General features: G+C 44.9%; 1 pseudogene; it reads right to left on the reverse strand.

Moving 5' to 3' along the window:
* Positions 1 to 2938: 2938 nt before the first annotated feature.
* Positions 2939 to 5625, reverse strand: LOC123158736 (disease resistance protein RGA5-like; annotated as a pseudogene).
* Positions 5626 to 6099: the final 474 nt, after the last annotated feature.

The following is a 6099-nucleotide window of genomic DNA, read 5'->3' on the forward strand; positions in this document are numbered from 1 at the left end:
AGGACTACGTCAGGGTGACCCCATGCCCCCAATGTTATTTAATATTGTGGCTGACATGTTGGCAATTCTAATTGAGCGCGCCAAGCAGGACGGGCAAATTGCTAGGTTAGTGCCACACCTTGTGGATGGTGGCCTCTCTATTCTTCAATATGCTGATGACACAATACTTTTTATGGAACATGACCTGGACAAGGCTCGAAACATGAAACTCCTGTTGTCAGCGTTTGAGCAAATGTCAGGTCTTAAAATTAACTTCCGTAAAAGTGAAGTGTTCTGCTTTGGAGAAGCCGTTGAGGTAGCGGCCGATTACGGACCTATTTGGTTGCGCACTTGGCCAATTCCCGATCAAATATCTGAGAATACCAATTCATTATCGACGTCTCACCATTGCGGAGTGGAAGCATGTAGAGGAGCGGCTAGAGAAACGGTTGAGCAGTTGGAAAGGCAAGTTGCTCTCAGTTGGAGGACGGCTGGTTTTGATAAATTATGTCCTCACAAATATGGTTCTCTATATGCTTTCTTTATTCCAACTCCCAAAAGGGTTCTTGCAAAGATTGGACTATTTTAGGTCCAGATTCTTTTGGCAAGGAGATGGTGAAAAGAAAAAATACCGGCTGACCAAATGGAGCGTGGTTTGTAGGCCGAAAGACCAAGGTGGCCTTGGAATTCATGACCTGCAGGTCAAGAATGAGGACCTACTTAGTAAATGGTTGTCCAAACTTCTTACTGAGGATGGTGTTTGGCAAACCATGCTGCGCAATAAGTATCTAGGCCAAAAAGCGATGTCTCAGGCATATTGGAAACCTGGCGACTCACAATTTTGGGATGGCCTAAGGACGCGTCGTAGATTCGTTTCTGGGAAGACATCTGGCTAGGCAATGCCAGTCTCCGAGAACAATATCCAGCCTTGTACAACATTGCTCGCGATAAGAACAATACTATTGCGCAGGTGCGCAGCTCATCCCCGCCGAATATTTCGTTCAGGCGGGATTTGGATGGCGCCCGACTTATGTCATGGCATAATCTCTTATCCCGTTTGGATCTGATTAACCTGACGCAAGGCCGTGATGTGTTTCGCTAGAACCTTACTACATCGGGGTCTTTCACGGTAGACTCTATGTATCGTGCGCTCACGCATTCTGAGGTACCGGAGAGCAATAACAAAAAAATCTGGAAGGCAAAGATTCCACTAAAAGTTAAAATATTCATGTGGTACCTTCGTAGAGGTGTTGTGCTAACCAAGGACAACCTTGCACGACGCAACTGGCCAGGAAGTAAGAAGTGTTGTTTTTGTACTCATAACGAGACAATCAAAGACCTATTTTTTCAATGCAAGTTTGCGCGTTCTACGTGGTCAGTCATCCAAATAGCGTCAAATTTGTATCCGCCCACAAGTGTTGTCAATATTTTTGGTCATTGGTTGGACGATATTTCAAATAGGTTCAAAACGTAATAAGGATGGGAGCGTACGCCTTACTGTGGTCGATTTGGCTATGTAGAAACGATTTGGTTTTTAATGACAAAAATGCTTTTCCTTTGCAGGTTATTTTCCGTTGTACGCACTCACTTCGTATGTGGTCTATGCTACAACGTGCGGAGTACCAACTGCTATTCAAGGCGGTGTGTACGCGATTGGAGCAGGTGGATATGGAATTTTTTACCCAACATGGGTGGCAGCATAATCTCTGCATCGGTCCACCAACCGTTTCGACATAGGCATAGTGTCGGTCTACAGGACTCTACTCTTGCCGAACTGTCTTTTTTTTTCTTGTCAGATTTTTGATGTCTGGCTGTGTGCATCCTAGTTATGCAGAGGCCGGGTGATACTCTAAATGCTTTGTATCGCTTGATGCTACATTTTAGGATAATAAAAGCGCACTTTATCGGAAAAAAAATCTGACTCGACCTCTATGAGGCTTCATCTAACTCCATAACTTTCAACTCTGACATGGGTACGTTCGTCTCTTGGTGACTGGCTTCTGCTATTGGCAATAAATGATGAAAAAAGGCACAGTAAAAGCGAGTGGACAGGAATTGAAGGAATTTTCGTCTGAAACGCATCCTGTAGGCTTCGTACCTGTGGATATTATTCTTCTTTCACCTCCCCTTCCTCCTCCTCTTGCTCCTTTCTGTTCCTTGGGTGAAGCTTTGAAAAAAATAAGGAATGAGCATTAATTTGTATTGCTGGGACAGATATTAGGTCATACATTCCAGCTAATTTGAATGCAACCATGAAGGTGGGGTTCGAATGCCATATAACTATTTATTCTGGTAAGTACTCCCTCCATTCTTAAATATTTGTCTTTCTAGATATTTTAACAAGTGACTACATACGGAGCAAAATGAGTGAATCTACACTCTAAAATATGTCTAAATGCATCCGTATGTTGAGTTTATTTGAAATGCCTAGAAAGACAAATATTTGGGAACGGAGGGAGTAGGAGGCTTACCACGGATCGAAGGCAGAAGAACTTTTAGGATTGGCTAATGTAATTAAGCTAGTTAATTCTGTCAAAGCTTACACATGGCCTGGCTGTGTGAGAAAAAGACTTACGGGTCTGATTCCAACGAAGTGTGGGACAGTTGGGATGGGTGTCCAATGTGAGCTCCAGCATATTTTGGCATATTTTGCACTGCTGGCAAGTAGTTTCGTCGGACCAAATAATTACCACTTTCTGGAGGGAAGAGAGGTGTCCCGTGTCAACATCCAAGTCACCACTAACGATGTGCGACGCTCGGGCAATAAAGGCACGGAATTCACGCCTTGGCCCTGTCTGAAATTTTTCGAATCTGCGCACTTTAAGGCAAGGGAATGCATCATCACCAATGATGAACCTTTTGACACGAGTGTATTGGCTGCTAGTGATTCTCAAACATAGAGTAGGAATAGCAGGCAATTTCCCAAGGATCTGAATGCCAACCTCTGGCGTCACTCTATTCACTCCTGCATACAAGCAGATGAGGATGGGAAACAAGGATGAATTAATCCATCTAGGCAATGTTGAGGTACAACCAAGAAAATGAAATGTGTGGAGGTGTGGAGGGGGCACCCAACTATCCCAGCTGACATCGAATGTCTCATACCCAGAATGATAAATCTTAAGACTGGCCAGGGACACTAACAAAGAATTAAACGCACTCTCGTCATGTTCTTGCCACCAAAGATGGAGCACCTCAGCTCCACTAGATTCCCAAGCTCTTTCTCAATCTCATCACTTTCACCCACCCACACACCATTTAGCTCTTCCAAGGACACCAACTTCCCTATCCCAACCTGCAATCTGGTAAAAGAATAGACCTATAGGAACATCAATTGTCCTAGCTGAATAACACTTAATGGCACCTCGATAGATCCACTCGTTCTTAAGTCGAGTATTTGCAAAAAAATGTAGCTTTCCTATATCGATGGGGAGCACGTCAAGATGGGTATCTTTCAGCCCTAGGTACCTCATGTGTAATAAATTCTCAACATACCTAGATCAATCTGGTGGGTATGCATACTTTCCCTTAGATAGCAACCTTCTAGATCCAATACTCGAAGAAGTTTGAAGCTTGAAAGAGCTTGGATTAGATAAACATCAGTTCTAAGGAGAGTAATAGATCTCGATTTTGACATACTTGAGGCATCGACCTGATTGGTGAGCTGTAGAATGATATTTTGCAAGGATAACCTACGAACCATGCAATCTGATTTTTTTCCTTTGTTTTGTACCATCTAATGTAGTAATGAAGTTTTCTTTGCTAAATAGAGAACATATAAGATCAAGTACCATATCATGTACACGGCAAGCTTCCACCCTACCTTCAAAATCAACATCTATTGGCATAATTAAGTTTCTGTTTATCAGCTAACTAAAGTATCTCTCTCCAAGCTCAAATAGTCTAATTTCTTGTCCTCCATTGTCGATAAAGCCTTTAGCTATCCACCTCCATATCAACCAGTCTCTCCTTATCTCATAATCTTCAGGGAATATACTGAGATATAATAAGCAAACCTTTAGGTGAGAATGTAGACTATAATAACTGAATGATAGTATTCTCTGCATATCCTTAGTAGTACCACCTTCTTCAAGTCCATGGCCAATAGAACTGAGTATGTTATCCCATTGAAACTTTGGCTTTATCTGTTGATCATTACTAGCTAACAAACTAGTTATAGTAATAATGGCAAGTGGTACACCACCACATTTCTCCAAAATTTCTGTAGATACTTGCTCCAATTCATCAGGCCATTTACTTCCTTGAGGGAGTATTCTTTTGTAGAAGAGCCTTTTGGAGTCATCATCATTAAGAGGTTTCATCATATGAATAATATCATCACCAGATGGGCAACATGCTTCAGAGGCACTGGTTATGCGAGTTGTTGTTATTACTTGACTACCAAGACTGTTGTTACAGAAAGCGCACTTGATAATTTCCCATTCATTTTTGTCCCGTATGTCATCAATCACGATTAGGTACCTGCGTAATTTTTTGAGCATAGTTCTCATATCAATAAAGACATAGCCATGTTTATACTTTTTCTGTATGGACAGCGCGGTAGATCTCTTAGCAAAGATGGAATTTATATCAATGAAGTCATACCTCTTATCCTGAACAAATGCTCTCAGTTCATCGACGAGTTGTTGGTTATCCCTAACAGATTTGTTGATGTTTGCAAACTTAATTTTGTCCAGTCTGTACAACATCTTCTTTGAAAATCTTTGCGATGTCGGGATTCTGAGACACCGAAACAAACACTCCACAGTCGAACTGCACTCTAATCTTGTCAGACAGCGCATTGGCAAGGGTTGTCTAGCCCAATCCTCCAAATCCAACAATTGACAATGTCTTGAGTTGTTGCTTGGACATCTCATCCCCATCAAAGAGCTCCTCGATGAGCTCATCCCGTTTGTCTTCGATGCCTACAAGCTCTGTAACATCTCTATACACAACCTTAAGACGAGGGTCAATGATATTTCCCATACCATCGGCGAGCGTCTTAAGCGTGTACCTTTACCGAAAAAGGCTTACGCCCCGCCTTATATACAAAACAAACCGCCCGATCCAAACATCGAACAAGGTTCACACACACACACACCCAAGTCTCACACAAAAAGGTAGCAGGAGGGTTAGTGCTGAGGGCAGAGCTCAACAAGCCCTAGAAAAAAAAGGACACACATAGAGGCCGCCACACGAGAAGCATTCCTAATCAGGCTCCGGCGGAGGTGGCGGAAGCAGGGGCGCCATGCGGAAGGCCATCGATCGAAGGTCGGCAAGGAGGGTGCCGATGACGATCCGGTCCTAGGGGCGGCTAAGCGGCCAATAGAGCTGCAAATAGCCACACATTTTGAAGATCGCATTAGTCGCACGTCGAAGAGGCACTTTCTGAATGACAAGCTTGTTGCGAATGTTACAAAGCGTGCAAGCAAGGACACCAATGCACAACCATCTAATATGGCGGTAGCGATGGGAGGAGGCGTGGATCTCAGCGAGTAAGTCGGGGAAGTTGGTATTGCACCACTGTCCGCTGACCGTTTCACGGAAGCACGACCACAGGAACTGGGCTGTGGAGCAGGAGAAGAAGATGCGGTTCGAGTCCTCAATTGTGACGCACAAAGGGACACATCTCGTCCCCTGGGCCATTGCGCTTGCGGACTTCAACCCTAGGGGGGAGGCGTCCCCGGATCCACTGCCAAAGGAATATCTTGATCTTTAGGGGGTGGGGCAATGTCCCAGATCAGGCTAAAGGGCCAGTGAATGAGCGATGGCCGCGTACAGAGATTTCAAGGAGAAGCGGCCGGAAGGCTCCAGGCGCCACGACTTGGAGTCAGGGTCGCCCTCTACATCCATCGGCAGGAGAGCGATGTCCTAGAGAAGGGCGTCCCAATGTCAACCTCAAGCGGGCCAAAGGGGCACCGGAAGGCGAGACGCCCTAAGTCAATAAGGGCCGTCTCGACGGAGATCCGGGGGTCAACCGCAATGGCAAATAGGACCAGGAAGCGGGCGGCCAGGGGGGAGTCCCCTAGCCAGCGGTCGAACCAAAACAGGGTCGAGGACCCGGAACCCACTTAGATGGACGTGCCAATATGGAGCACGGGGAGGAGCTGGATCACTGCC

This window comes from Triticum aestivum, chromosome 7B (assembly GCF_018294505.1).
Source record: "Triticum aestivum cultivar Chinese Spring chromosome 7B, IWGSC CS RefSeq v2.1, whole genome shotgun sequence".
NCBI lineage: Eukaryota > Viridiplantae > Streptophyta > Magnoliopsida > Poales > Poaceae > Triticum > Triticum aestivum.